This window comes from Eublepharis macularius, chromosome 13 (genome assembly GCF_028583425.1).
Source record: "Eublepharis macularius isolate TG4126 chromosome 13, MPM_Emac_v1.0, whole genome shotgun sequence".
NCBI lineage: Eukaryota > Metazoa > Chordata > Lepidosauria > Squamata > Eublepharidae > Eublepharis > Eublepharis macularius.
The window spans coordinates 17,558,480-17,573,452 of NC_072802.1; the positions used below are offsets into that span (position 1 = coordinate 17,558,480).

At 43.0% G+C, this 14,973-nt stretch overlaps 1 protein-coding gene across 5 annotated transcripts in view; it reads right to left on the reverse strand.

The window, feature by feature from the left end:
• The window catches only part of LOC129341062 (fibronectin type-III domain-containing protein 3a-like), an 86,177-nt gene extending 73,864 nt beyond the window's left edge, over nucleotides 1-12,313 (reverse strand). For 2 of the 5 annotated variants that reach the window (XM_054995975.1, XM_054995971.1), the window contains exon 1: nucleotides 12,180-12,313. The gene's annotated coding sequence lies outside the window, so the exon portion shown is untranslated. Of the gene's footprint in view, nucleotides 1-5,734; nucleotides 5,915-6,541; nucleotides 6,613-10,776; nucleotides 10,856-12,179 lie in introns of those variants that run through there. The other 3 variants (XM_054995972.1, XM_054995974.1, XM_054995973.1) reach the window with 3 other exon arrangements.
• Nucleotides 12,314-14,973: the final 2,660 nt, after the last annotated feature.

The window sequence follows — 14,973 nt, forward strand, 5'->3', positions numbered from 1 at the left end:
AGAGTATTGATTATTTGTATTTACTTACACTGCACCTGTTTCTATCATTATTGATAGCTGGACTGTTGAGGTACTTAGAAGAAAGCTTAATGCCAAAACACCTCTTTCTGAAGTTAAGGTATTTCTGCATCCTTTGTAAACAAAACTGAAGCTAGCTAATGTGCGAGTCTTGACAGGGCTCAACTAAGATGTCATATTTCCCAATAACCAGGACATGCTCTGGGGGTCAGGAATGTTTTGTGGACTGGTATCTTCTCTGCTCAAGCATCAAGTCTACTTCTCTCTTTCGTACTCTTTAATTTGTTTATTTAAAACATTTATTAGCCACCTCTCTAAACCTTACAGGAACTCAAAATCACATTATCACAGCATGCTCAATGACATTATTATAACTAATAATTGAGTGGTTCATTCCAATCACAACAGCAGCAAAAACCAGGCTATCCACAGATGGTAGAAATCTCTACACATTCAAGGTGCGGGGGGGGGGGGGAACACACTTCAACAGAAAAAAAGATATTAACCAAAAGAAGGCGGGGGTACCCAAAGAATGACTTGATGAGGATGTGCCAGGAGTCATACAATACTGAGAGTAGATGGCAGCGAATTAGAAAGGAAAGAATAACAGAGATAAAGGGAAGGTGGCCTGCTCAAGCTTCTGAGAGCTGATAGAATCCTGGGTGGGAAAATTATGGGGTGGTGGCATGGAAATGTCCAAGTCAATTACCACCACCCCTTACATTTTTTTATTGGCCCATAACCGGTTCCTTCTAACAGCTAGTGCCCATCACAAAGGCAGCAAAGGGCCCACATTCAGACAGTCGTGTTTGCTGTATACTTTGGGTGGGAGGGGTGTGTGTCCTGGTAAAGAATTAATTTTCAAATTAAACTACCACTGCAAGCATCCTGATCCGAACTGAGCAAGGTCACTGAACTTAGTGCCGAGACCAGATGAGAATAAGTTAAAGTAAAAAGAAAAAAAAAGGAGGAGAGGAATGGGATACTGAACTGTTGGAGCCCTAACAGCTTAAACATATCCTGGAAGGAGATATGGGGGAGAGGGGATTTCCTTATCATTTATCCTCATGTGATTCTTCATGGGCTCTCGGCTTTTTCAGACGCAATGGGAAAATAGAGTAAATCATGGAAGGAAGAGGGGGATCAGCACACTCCCAGTCTCAGAACTATCATTCAGAGTTCAAGAATGTGACATCTGAATACAGCCAGTGAAGAAAACCTAAAGAAGGTGTACAAGCAAAGCAGATTGGAAAGTGGTAGGCAAAACGAAAAATCTGTTGTGGTTCATTATTATAATGAGCAGCATAAGTTAATTTTGAGTATTATTTAGGGGTGTGCAAAGGCACCCTGGTTCGTGTTTCCCGAATCTGGCAAACCCAAATCGAGAAGCCGATTCGGGTATAGCAGAAACCCGAATCGCCCATCCGATTCGGGTATGCCGATTCGGGTTGATTCGGGTTAGCTTTTTCAATGGTGGGAGGCATTTTCCCACCGAATCAACCCTAAATTGGTGGGGACCTTCCTCTAACTCCCCTCTAACCCCACAAGTTTCAGACTGATTGGACTTTGGGGGTCCATGTTATGGCCCCCCAAACCGGGTCCCCCTATCCTCGCCTAAAAAAAGGGCATAGCTTTAGGTTGCTGCTGCTGATCTTCACTCATTTTTTCCTATGGGGAAAAAATGAAGAGGTAGACTTCCTTTGCCAGGGGTGGCATTTCGCATGCAAAATGCCCCCCAACCCTCAGGGGCCCTTCTCCCACCTTTCCTCCCACCCCCCACCAAGGCTCAGCCTGCTCCCACTTGGGGGGGGGCATTTCATGGCCTCCCCAGGTAGGTGCTCTCAGCCCCCAAAGTCCACCCCCTACAGCCCCACACAAACCCAATTCCCCCCCAGCTGCCACACACAGACCCAAATCCCCACATTAGCTCCTCACAGACCCAAATCCACCCCCAGCAGCCCCACACCCATAACCCCAGGAACAGGCTGGCAAAGGCCAGCCCTCTCCCTTTGTTCCCTATGCTGGGAACTTCTAAACTCTCTTTCCTTGGGCAATTCTGCACAGCCCAGGGGTGCCACAATGGTGGGCACACTTCTGAGTGCCAGCTGGTCCCTGTGAAAGAGCACCTGAACCACAGACACCCTCCCTCAAATTCCCCCACCACCTACAGAGATGGCTGGCCAGCCAGCCCCATTGTTCCCTATGATGGAAACCAACTGCACAACAAAGAATAAAACATGAACAACACAAAATAAAGTTTTTAAAAAATTATTTTCTCCCTTTCAAAGTACAAGCATGCAAAGTATTATGACACATTATACCAGCAGTCCCCCACACAGAAAAATAACACAACTCTCACTTAACATCACAGAATCGCAAAAGCACAATTCCTGTCAAAAACACTTTATTTCTTGAACAGCTTTAGGATACACAGCAGGGGGGGCACACCAAAGGGCATTCCAGCATCCCACCTCACAAAAATAACACAACACACTAACATCAGAGAATCACAAAAACACAATTCCTGTCAAAAGCACTTTATTCCTTTATCTGCTTTAGGTTACACAGTAGGAAGGCACAACAGGGCATGAAAGCAGTGTACTACACAAAAATAACACAACTCACTTCACATCAGAGAATCACCCAAACACAATTGCTGTCAAAAACGGTGAAGTGGGTTGTATTATTTTGTGTAGTACACTGCTTTCATGCCCTGTTGTGCCTTCCTACTGTGTGGAGGAAGTGGGAGCAGGCTGAGCCTTGGGGGGGGGGGTTGGGAGTAGAGGTGGGAGAAGGGCCCCTGAGGGTTGGGGGGCATTTTGCATGCAAAATGCCACCCCTGGCAAAGGAAGCCTGCCTCTTCATTTTTTCCCCATAGGAAATAATGAAGAAGATTAGCAGCAGCAAGCTAAAAAGACGCTCACTTTTCCCTTTCTTAGGCCAGGATGGGGGGACCTGGTTTGGGGGGCCATAACATGGCCCCCCAAAGTCCAATCGGTCTGAAACTTGGGGGGTTGTTAGAGAGGAGTTAGAGGAAGGTCCCCACCAATTTTGGCTTGATTCGGTGGGAAAATGCCTCCCTCAGGCGTCCGGGAAGATGGAGGCATTTTCCCATTGAAAAACCGAATCAACCCGAATCGGGGTGATTCGGGTTTTTTTGGGTTTCCAAAACCCAAACTGCACACCCCTAGTATTATTTAAAGCAGTTTGTAGGACACAGGTAGCTCAGAGTTAACAGAGAAATGTCTATTTTTTTGAAAGACAGCTTTTTATCATGCAAAATTATACACTGGTACAACAAGCAATTTATATTTTAAACACATCTGGAAAAATCTTGAGCTCCTAGAAAGTGACACTGACACTCAATTCAAAATATTTTTTTCCTTTCCTTTAACCTTCCATATCCAGGGAGAACACTCTCTTGCCAACCAACCCTCTCTCTATACACCCCACTTGCCAAAAGAAGCATTGATAAATACTCAAGCTGCAGATAAAGAGGATTTTCTAAGCTGCAATTATAGCAACAGCAAATGTCTTTTCAAGCAAAATCTCTTTTCCAATCATCAATAGCAAGCTATGCTTTAATGCACCTTCCTAGATAAACATTGTTTACGGCACATGGCCAGGCTTCAATGCACGTATTTGGCTTCTGAAGCCATTTATTTATTACAACAATTCTTTCTGTACATATCCCCTTGCCTATGCAGGATGTGCTACTATAATATGGTGTGTCAAATGTTAAGATTTCAGTCCAGTGGCACCTTAGAGACCCACAAGATTTTCAGGGCAGAGTGTTAGCGAGTCAGAGCTCCCTTTTTCAGACACCTCATAAAATGGTGTCGCAATAAGCAAGGACAAGACCATCACCACTCAGTATGTTAACATGCACACTATAGTTGTAGCATCCGCAAGAATCTAAGAATAAAGAAACTAGGTGTAGTAAGAGTTTAATTAAATATATATAGTTCACCCCAGGGTGAACAATGTCTACTCTGGTGAAAGCTCAAGAGAAATGTATTTTAATACCCTATTATTTATGAAACGGATTAATTGATTTTCCAACTCAGCAAGAGCACCCAAGTGACATACAATATAACATGCAGTGTGAAACCATAATTAAAATATACTAGGCACTAAAGATATCAGAAGTCAACAAAGCAGCAAAAAACCACCCAAATTCAGACTACTTAGCTAATACCAGCAACTAAAAACAAAACTTTAAATGATGGCAAACGTTATACACAGGGAACCAGATTAATCTATCATAGAAACAAAATCAACTGAAAAGAAGCATAACAAAGAAAGCCAATGAAATCATCAGCTTCAAAGTTCATTATAAAATAATTTTGATCTGCAATTCCTGAACTGGATGTTGCAAGACCATCATGTTTGATGGTAAAAAGACTTTGCACAGCTACCTTGTTGCTATTTATATATGAGTAGTGATATTATCTTGTGGGAGAAAGGGAGCATCAGCCCCCCCCCCCCCGCCCTGATTTTCTGAGGACTTTGGTAACTTTGGGAAGCCCTGGGCGGGGGGGCGGACATTCTACAAAATATTTTCTCTTTTAGAGAAAAAAATCTTAGAAAGCATTTCACTCCTTCCAAATGTATAGTACAAAGAAGTCTGAAAACTTTAAGAGTTCAGTCAGTGCTTTCAATATTATAAAGTTCAACTTAAATGGTAGTCCCACCCACTTTGACTATATGAGAGCGTTTCTGTACAAATAATACACTCTTCTGTCTACTACAGAATTTTTCTACTTTGAACTTTTACTTTTTCCTACCTCTCAGACAGCTACATTAAGATACATGTGTGATGGTCGCACAGGGTGCAACAGTTCACAACTAAATATTGGGTATACTTACTATTTTTTGTATAAAAATGAAAATATTTATACTTTTAAATTCCATAAACATGCCAAATAGTAATATTTCATATAACTAAGTTATAGAAAATGCATTTATTTTTGTCAAATCGGTACAAATAAGTTTAGGTTTAATAGGAAAGTAAGTATTGCATATATTTGGGTTCCTCATCACCACTACCCTAAATTTCCATTTTTTCCCCTGTGGCTTTGGCATCTCTAGATCTACCACAATTTGGACACAGTTTGTGCTACAGCAAATAGGCACATGGAAATTCCTGAAATATTATCACAGCCCACAAAGTACAGTTCCCTCCCTGACTGAGTAGACAGTGAAGGATACCAAGAGGCAGTATTAACCAGTTATCTTACAGCTGGAAGAATACCCCCACCCTTTGTTCTAGAACTGAGAAAATATTGATTTTGATCCCCAAGTACTAAAAATTTGGGAACATTTGGGTCATTTGGCCAGTGATACTAAATTTGGGTCATTTGACCAGTGATATACGAAAACATATCTGAGTCAAGAATTTCTTATGTGTTGCCAGACCCACTTCTGAGGACAGCAGACGATGCTGTATATCGAGCTTGCACCTGGTAGATTTATATAATGAAATTTCTTTAAATATGCCCAATAATCATTTTTTTGGCAAATCCAGTGTAATAAAAATGAACCAAAACATATCTGTCAAGACTGAGTCGGAGGGGATCCCCAATGCAGCTATCCATATGATAAAATCCATACTACATGACTAAATCACAAAATAGAAGCAATACTCAGAGCAATCAGCATAACTAAATTTATCTGCAAAACAAAAACAAAAACCATAGAAGGGGGACACAAATACCTCAAAAAACAAATGAAACAAGACAGTCTTTGCTTGACACCTGCAGGCCAGAGAGACAGCAGAACTGCCCTAAGGAGGGAGCTCCACAGCCACGGCTCCACTGCTGGGAAACAGTTGTCCTACACCTCCATCCACTGCCCCTAGGACCATGCAGTACTGAACAGGTCCCCTGAGGGAGATCTAAAAGTACAAAAAAATTCATATGAGAAGAAGCAGCTCTTGATGTACCCTGAACCCAGATAATTTATGGCTTTAAACACCAGTTCTTCGAATTGACCTCAGAAACCAACTGAGAGCCAACGAAGGCACTGCAAAATCAGCACTGCACGTTCCATAAGGCCAGATCCAAATAATACTTCGGGGCAAACCATTCCAAAAGCTGTATTTCTCAAACAAACAGTATACTAAACCAAATTAAAGTACATGCAGTAAATGTTTTGCTGCTCATATTTAAACTGATTTTATCCTGCAGCCTCAAGACCGCTTCTAAAGTAAGTTAAAAATAAAATCACTACAGTTAAAAATTAACAAAGCAGCCATAAGAATCAATTAGCAGTAAACTGAACAGACTGAAAACTGCAATAAAGCCAGTGCTGCTGGTATAAAATGAACCCCTCTCTTTTCAAAGCGGCACTTTCCTTGCACAAGAGGCCACAGAACTAGGCTGTGTGTTTTCCATCCATAAACTGACAAGCATAACCTATCTACGTCAAATGGATGTTATTAGAATTACAAGCATGTGACTGCAAGTTGATTCCCACTAGCCATTTCTAAATTGTTACTGGAATAAGGATTAAAAAATCTCACATTCTTAGCTGCAAGCATCAGATTTCTAGGCAGCAGGCAACTAGGACTGGTTCCAGGCTTGACTGTAATTTCTAATTGAAAAGAATAATGAAAATAAAGAGAAATGCAATCAATATTGAAAAAATGCTACTGGTAAAAGAACGGACATTTCAACAAATAAGCAAGCCACCTGGCACACAAAAGGAAAAAAAGACTAGCAATTACATAAAAAAAATACTCTGATTAACCTTTGAGTAAGCAGCCATTACTAAACTATTAATTTGATTCAACTAGGTTCTATTTGAACACCACAAACATCTCAGCTCATGACAGGAACAAACTTTCAACTGCCAGGCTCTTAGGCCCCATTGCCCCCCTCCTCATACTGTGAGCTGAGATTTAAGGCTTCTACCTAATTCTACTTGCCTTTACTAAAAGAAGTATATTTCTATCATAGTAAATGAGAATAGACTATAGCTGAACATCTTATGCTGGAACAGAGGGAGCATTCTAACCGACAAGATCATTTGAGTGCAACATCTGTGCAAATCTGAGGAGCTTGGGAGTTCCAGGGGCAGGGTTTTTTTTGCAGGGCTCAAGCGGCAGGATCCCTAAGAAATGATGTGTCTACACCAACCAAAGTACACAGAAAGGCTTGTGTTAACACGAATGATAGAATAAATTATGGCTGCTTCCACAATAACCTCTTCAAGAATGTAATAAAAGAGTTCAGTGTGCATTCCTCACACAGGAATCCAAAACTTTTCATTTAAAGTCTGGTTTGCAGAAGAGATAACAGCTGAAAGCTACCAACTTGACCTTGGCGAGCTTAATCACAACTTGACTTATGCTACATGCTAGAAAGCAGGTGAAAAGGAAGAAGTGTATTAAGCTTGTTGCTGCAGCAAGTTTATGTGCCATGATAAAGAATGTTCCTTTTGGAAGCCTCCAGTGTCACTTTGATGGAATGGAGTACTACTCTACTCACTGTCCCAGAACAGAGCTTAACACGTTGCCCAGATGTAATTCTTCCTGAGGAAATTTGATTTATAAACCATTTTCTCCAAAAGCTCAAAGTAATAATAATAAAGAGAGATAGAACATGTAGCTGGTTCTGCCAAACAGCTGACAAGTACCCACATAATTTGATTATGTCCGCAGGGAAAGGGACAGGATAGATCTTTAGACAGGGAAGCACTGAGAAGAAATCAGCTGATAAGGTATCTATCTGAATGGTTAAAATGATGTAAATCCACAGTTGTTTTTAAAGACTCAAGTAAGGGGGAAAAGGATCAGCAATAAGTGTTTAAGGCACTCATGCAAAAGCTAGTACCCATTTAATGACTTTAACAGTTTTAAAGTGTGCGAGAGTGCATACATGCGCATATCAAGAACAAACAGCAGAAGACCCTAGGATGCAATGTATACTGCACCTTCCTGCTCACATGGATATCAGTGTTATGCCATTTTTTAAAACTGCATCCTAAAGAAATTATGTTGAAGTCTCATTAGAAGCCTATGGGGTTTACTTCCACTTAATTACCCCCAATCCATAGCATGGCAGAAATGAACACAGGCTTTCTGTGTGATAGCCTAGAATACACGTTTATTCAAGAATATCAAACACAAGATCACGTATTAAGTAATGCAAGGGTTTGTGTATATATGGAGGGTCACGAAGACTACTAGATCTGAACTAGACTACAGTTCTTGCATACAGTTGTAAGTATAAAATGAGATAACTACACATATAAGCTCTGAGTTTCTTAGAAGGAGGATAGGTCATAAATGTTATGTATTACTGAGTTTCTTTGCAAAAGTTATCTTCTCTCTCCAAAATAATAGTATTTCACTAGCCTTTGCATCCAGGAGAGAGCTGACCAACCTGGCTATATTTATTTCAGTTTATGGACTACAGTCTCTGGATCAAGAAAATATTTAGCATCATGGTACACATTCTCAAAAGACCAAGCAGCAGTAGTTTATAGAGAAAAGAGCCACATTTTTACAGTGAATACAAATTTAGTCCTGAATGATCAATTCTTCTTTTTTCTGAGCTGAAAATCATCATAATGCCGTCACCTGTGTTTTCTTATGATGCACACCACCTCCACCCATCTGCAGAGCAGAGGGCAGTCTACAATTACAAGAGCATTCAGGTAACCATTTTGAGCATGGCAACAATGACATTTCCCTTTTGATTACACAGCACAGAAAAGGCGAAGATTAAAGTATCAGACTAAAATAAAAGTAGATATAAGGCAGAAAGCCATAGGTATTGAAAGAATCATGTAACCCACATGATACAAATGGTACTTTACATTCTTTTTTTGTTTGCAATCTCCTTCAAAAAGGATGCATACATCACCAAGGGCAGCGCTACAGGCTATATTACTGTTTCAAACCAGCCTACCATTATACCTTTTGCTAAAAGTGAAGGTGTTTATGGTTTCATTAAAAAGCTACATTTTTACAGACAAAACTAAACCAACAGTAAGCTTAATACTACCAGTATCATTGTGGAGTACAAGAGCAGAATGTTGAGCTGAGAGCAGGAAAATCTGGGGTTCAACTCCCCACACAGCCATAAAGCTGACTGAGTGTCTTTGACTCAGTTGCCAAACTACCTACACAGGGAGAAACAAACAGGATAAACCCAATCAACTTCTCATGTATGTCTGGCAGGATAACGAACATGAGAAATTTGGAAGACAGAAATTAATTGATATATGAATTGTGTAGCAAGATTACTACTACTACCCAACAGTCAAGCCTAACTGTCTGACGAGTAAGCAACTTAGTGAAAGTCTGATAATACATTCCAAGAAATTCAGAGAACACTGCATCTTAGTAACAGTACTAGTGCAAACTGGTGTGGCACAACAAATAAAGTGTGGAAGCTAAATGCAGAGACCTGAAGTTCAAACCTCTGATGAAGCAATCATCAGAGTTGGGCCAAATCACTGTATCTCAGCCTAACTTACCTCAGAGTTGCTATGAACCTTAAAATGCTGCTTTAAGAGACAAATTTAATAAGCTGATTTATTTAGATATTTTCTTAAGCAGTTGAACAGCTTCAGAGACGTTATTACAGTAATAATTACAACAACCCCAAATGGCAGACAGGTCACTGTTAGTACTGCAGTGCAGAAGGAAGGCTGAGAGAATGGCCTGCTTAGAGTTACTCATCCCCCAGTAAATTCATGGATCAGCTGAGACATTAACTAGGAACTCACTAACTTACAGCTTTGTATGTTTCATCAGTTTTTGAATTGTTCCATTTCATTAAAAGGAGAAAATGGTCTTAACACACTGGAACAAGTCTATTTACATATTCATACGAAAATTAAAATGGCCTGAACCAATGACAAGCATTCCAAAGGCTAGTTAAGTCTTGGACTAGTAAGGCAAAATATCAGATTCAAAGATCATACTCTGTTTTTTTCAGCAAGGGCAAGATGTCCTACATTATTATTCTGATCCAAAGAAATACAACTACTTTCCTGTTTTTATGTGTTTATTCCCCTCACCCTGGACTATAAACTGAAGAAGTTATCACTTGTGAGTGCTTGGAAGCACAAGAGTAGTAAAAAACATTAACAATCACTTGAGTTTCTTCTGCCAGATAAGTGCTGTCACGAGTACAGACAGGTATTACTTCCATTTGTTGTAAATTACAAAACTTGCTCTCCTAAACATGTTTATTTATCAGCAAAAATGCCTGAAAACTGAACAAAGGTTATACTATCAGCAATAAAAACATTCCAAAAGTGAATCAGAAAAAGACACTAGCATGAAACTCCTAGAGACATCTTATTAAGGACCCAAATTATAGAGATGAAAAATATAAAGCTTCCTTCATCCCCCTCCCAACCTACTGAAAAAGCTGAGAAACAGAAATGCCTGTAAACAGAACACATCAAAAAACTATGAGTTAAGTACACCTGTCAAGCTCTGCACCCACAACCAACTGGCAAGATTATAGAAGCACACTCTACTTGCCATATGTTGGGGAAGAGGTTTTGCAAAAAATAGCCTTGCTCCAGAAAAAAGGATTCCTCCAACTGAAGCACCCCCCTCAAGTTCACCCTGAATAACTGAGGACAACAATTCTTGGCAGGTACCAACTAAAGAACGGTCACGACAAAATCCTCGCCTTGACTGATGATGATCCCCACACACACAAATGCACCAAAGCAAGATAGCAGGAAAGAATAAAATACCGTCTATTCAGAGCTGCTGCTTATAGCACTTACCTTTTCACCACAAGAAAAAACGGGGGAGGTGTTGGGTATCTAGTAGCTGTGCACTCACTCCAGTCAAAGGGGAATAGCTAGAAGGCTACGTGGCATTCAGATACAGCAGCACCAGGGGAAGGGGGTGGGGAAGAGAGAGAGGAGAAGGAAAGACATCACCTCCTCTTGCCCCTTAACCAATAATTAGCAGGAGCTGTAATCGGAAGCAAGGACCCACTATTTCTCCTAGAGTTAATCCTGCCAAAAAGGGACAGCAATAGCAGGGTTCCAGCTGCCTTGCAAAGAACATGATGGTACATTTGAAGGGGGGGCAAAAATATGCAATTATTTTTTACACTAGAGGTAACTTAGTTGAGGTTGCCTGCTTAATCCACTAAAACAGGGTTTGGAGTTCTAAGGCAAGGATATACTAACCCCCATGCAGCCCCAACCAGCCCCTTCCCTCTAAGTCCCGATTCTCCTTTTATCTACCTGCGTTTTCAGATAAAAGGTTCCACTTCAACCACAAATAGCTCTGACAGTTTTTGCACTGCTCTATCTGCCAGCCCTACATGTAACACCTGGCACTACTGTATCCAAAATCTGTCCACCCCCTCCCCCAAATCATCCCTAAGCATCCAACATGATCCAGCTCTGTTTGCACCCTATTCCCACAGCCCTCTTCTTGTGAGCCCATTTCTCAGAGACCAGGTAGCCTCACCAATTCCCAAGCCACCCCTACTACCCTCCCCGTAACACCACCTGCTATAGCCCCCCATCACCCTCCTGTAAGATTTCACTTCCTTCATTCTGCATGTCCTTTTGACACCCCCCCTCAATCCTCTCCCCACTGATATCCTTCCAACCTCTACCTGAATCCCACCCACCCCAAGAAACCTACCCCTCCTTGTCCTCCAAGCCAACATCCCCCACTCTACCTCTTTCCAGACCTCATCTCCACCCCTACAGATGACCCTCTTACTGCCCTCCTCCCAATCCTCTAGGAAGATCAGCTGAGCAGGGGGATGAGAATGAGGTCGTGGTCTGGGAAGAGCTAAGGGGGTACTTTAGAGGGACCAGCTGGGGATGGGATTAAGAAAAAGGGGGGCATGAGTAGGCTGACTGGGGGGGGGGGTTAATGAGTAAATGGTAGTGAGGGGGTCAAATGGATGAGATTAAGAGTAGGTGGAGAGGGAGGGGATTAGGGAGAGGAGGAATTTGGGGGAGGCTGACTGGCCCCGCCCCCATTCCTGGCTCCTCCCAGGATCCCCCCAATTTCGCCCAATTCCCAGCCCCCCCCCAAACCAGGCCTTCTCCCGCCCACCCCCTTAATTCCCTCCCAGCCCCGCCCAGGCCTGCGAGACTTCCTTCCCCTCCCCAACGGGAGGGACCGAGGCGGGCCGCGGAGCGAGCTGGGCACTCACCGTGCGAGGGGGCGCTGAGGGCGGCGGGAAGCGCGGGGGAAGCCTCAGCCGCCGCCTCAGGCTCGGCGCTGCGACGCGTCGCAGGAGACCCAGTCAGACGGCTCCGCCATGATGGAATGCGGGCTGCGCGCATGCGCCCTGCCGCCGCGGCGCTCGGCTGGAGAAGGGGAGGGGGGAGAGAAGAGAGTGCGGGAAGCTCCGGGGAGAAAAAGGAGCGCGGCCGGGCTCGGCAACCGAATGCGGTTCGTCGCCGCAGGTTAAAGGGAAGGAGTGGGGGGAGAAGCTGGATGAAAAATCTACTCGGGAGGGAGGGATTTAGGGATTCCAAGTGCTTCTCTGAAGCATCCCCCGTGCAATTGGATTTACTCCCGGGTAGACACGCTGAAATTTAGGCAGTTGGGTCCCTCCTCCCAAACACAGAGGAGAGGTTGCTGTGTTCCGGGGTTCGAATGCCACCCACCCACCCCCAAGCTCCTGGTTCAAGAAAAGTGCATCTGAACATGTACAGAATGACTAGAATTTGCTGTCGTGGACAGTTTAGGAGCTGGGTTGTCCTCTCTACACATGAAAGATCTTTGGTAGCAGGTGTGAGGAGGAAAGGTCCGCCCTGGGACCTTGGAGAGTTGCTGCCAGCCCGGTTGTTTATTTTAGATTAGTTGTGTTTTTTCCGAAACTGTTCTCTGGCTAGCAGAGACTATGCCTTTGAAATAATAGGACAATCAAATGCAAGAGTCGACAGTACAGAGCTAGAGAGACCACAGGTCTTACTCGGTATAAGACATCACAGTGAAATCCTAAACCGAGTTACTACAGTCTAAGCCCATTGATTTTAGTGGGTTTAGACTGGGGTAACTCGGTTTAGGATTTCACTGCATATGTTTATCCTGCCCTTTCTCCAAAAAGCTAAGGGTAGTGTACATAATCATGCCATTTCCATTTATTTTCACAACACTCCTGTAAGGTAGGTTCGGCTGATACAGACAGCAACTTACAGCAGCTCAGCAGGTTTTATGATTAAGTCTTTTCTGATTAAAATTTTCAGGGTATAAACTTCTGAGAGTCAAAGGTCCCTTATGAATGAAGGGAGCTTTGACTCTTGAAAACTTATTCCCTGAAATCTTTGTGGTCCTTAGGGTACACTGGACTTGAACCTTGCTGTAAATACATACATGTGTACAGGGGTCATTTTGTAGAAAAAGACCTGGAGGAACTCATTAGCATAATTCATTAGTATATGCCACACCCCCTTGCCATTGCCGGAAGTGTGTCATCAGTATAACTGAACTGCATATGCCACACCTCCTGACATCACCTATTCTGGCTGTTTTGGACCCAATCCTGGTCATACTAGGCCGAAATTGGGCGCAAAATGGCAAAAAGGGGCGGAAAATGGCAGAAAAGGGGGACAAAATGGTTAGGATCAGGCTGTTGCTGAGTGGGAGAGTGATCCACCACCTGTCAGAGGCCTGATCCAGGCCGTTTCGGCCCCAATCCAGGCCGAAACAGGCCCAAAATGGCCGAGAGTCAGGTGGGTGGGGCCACCTGACATGTGACCTCTTTGTGGAACTGCCAGAACTGCATTCCTGTGCGTTCCCCCTCGAAATGAGCCCTGCATGTGTATGTTATGTCAGTGGAAACTTCTTAAGACATTAACCACGCTGACTTGATCAGCACAGCACAATTTGTGTTTGATTGCTTTTCACCAAATGTAACCATTTGGTGACACCCCCCCCCCCATCCTATGTGTTGCTATAGGTATTTGGAAGGTATCCTTTCTATGGTTTCATAGATCACACAAGTCCACTTATTTTCTGTTATCTGCTTTCTAGTACTTATTTATGTGCACTCTGAGAAACTGCGCGGAAATGGTACGCTAACACATTAATGCATGTTCTTCCTCTTTCAACCCCATTTCCGACTCCTTCCCTTCACTTTGATGTCTCCTCTATCTAATTTCAGCTTGAAAGTGCCTTGGGGCAGGGAGCTGGTTTCCGGCACTGCATAAAGTGCTATATATCCTTATGACACAAAGCTGGGGGTCAGGATGGACTTGGGCAGGACAGCCAACCTAGTTATTTCCATCTTGCGGTCTCAGTTCGGTGTAGTGGTTAAGAGCGTGGGACTCTAATCTGGAGAGCCGGGTTTGGTGTAGTGGGTAAGAGCGCGGGACTCTAACCTGGAAAGCTGGGTTTGATTCCCCACTCCTCCACTTGAAGCCAGCTGATTGACCTTGGGTCAGTCACAGCTCTCTCAGAGCTCTCTCAGCCCCACCCACCTCACCAGGTGTTTTGTTGTGGGGATAATAATGACATACTTTGTAAACCGCTCTGAGTGGGCGTTAAGTTGTCTTGAAGGCCAGTATATAAATCGAATGTTGTTGTTGTTATTGAAACTTTTACTTGTGCGAAGGTTAAGAGAAAGCAATAGATAGATTTAGAAAATTAAATTTCAGTTTTAAAAACTTTAAATCAAAAGATTATACATATACAAGCAGGGGATGTGCAGGGACTCATAAGGAAATGTGTACACATGGGAATGTTCAAAATACAAAAGCAGACGGCTAGTCCAAGGTGAAAAAGTGTCCTGGAATTCTGGGAACCGTCTATAGTAAGACAGGAAGAATCCGTCCATCATACCTGGATCTATCTCCAGCTGAAAACCTCCAGCTTCCAATTGTCATGGGAGAGATTGCCAGAGGAAAGCCGTCAGGTTAGCTGCCTTTCTGTCATGCCTAGAACCAGTTCAGTTGATCAAGTACTTTTATTTGGTTTCAGCAGCTGTTGGTGGAATACTT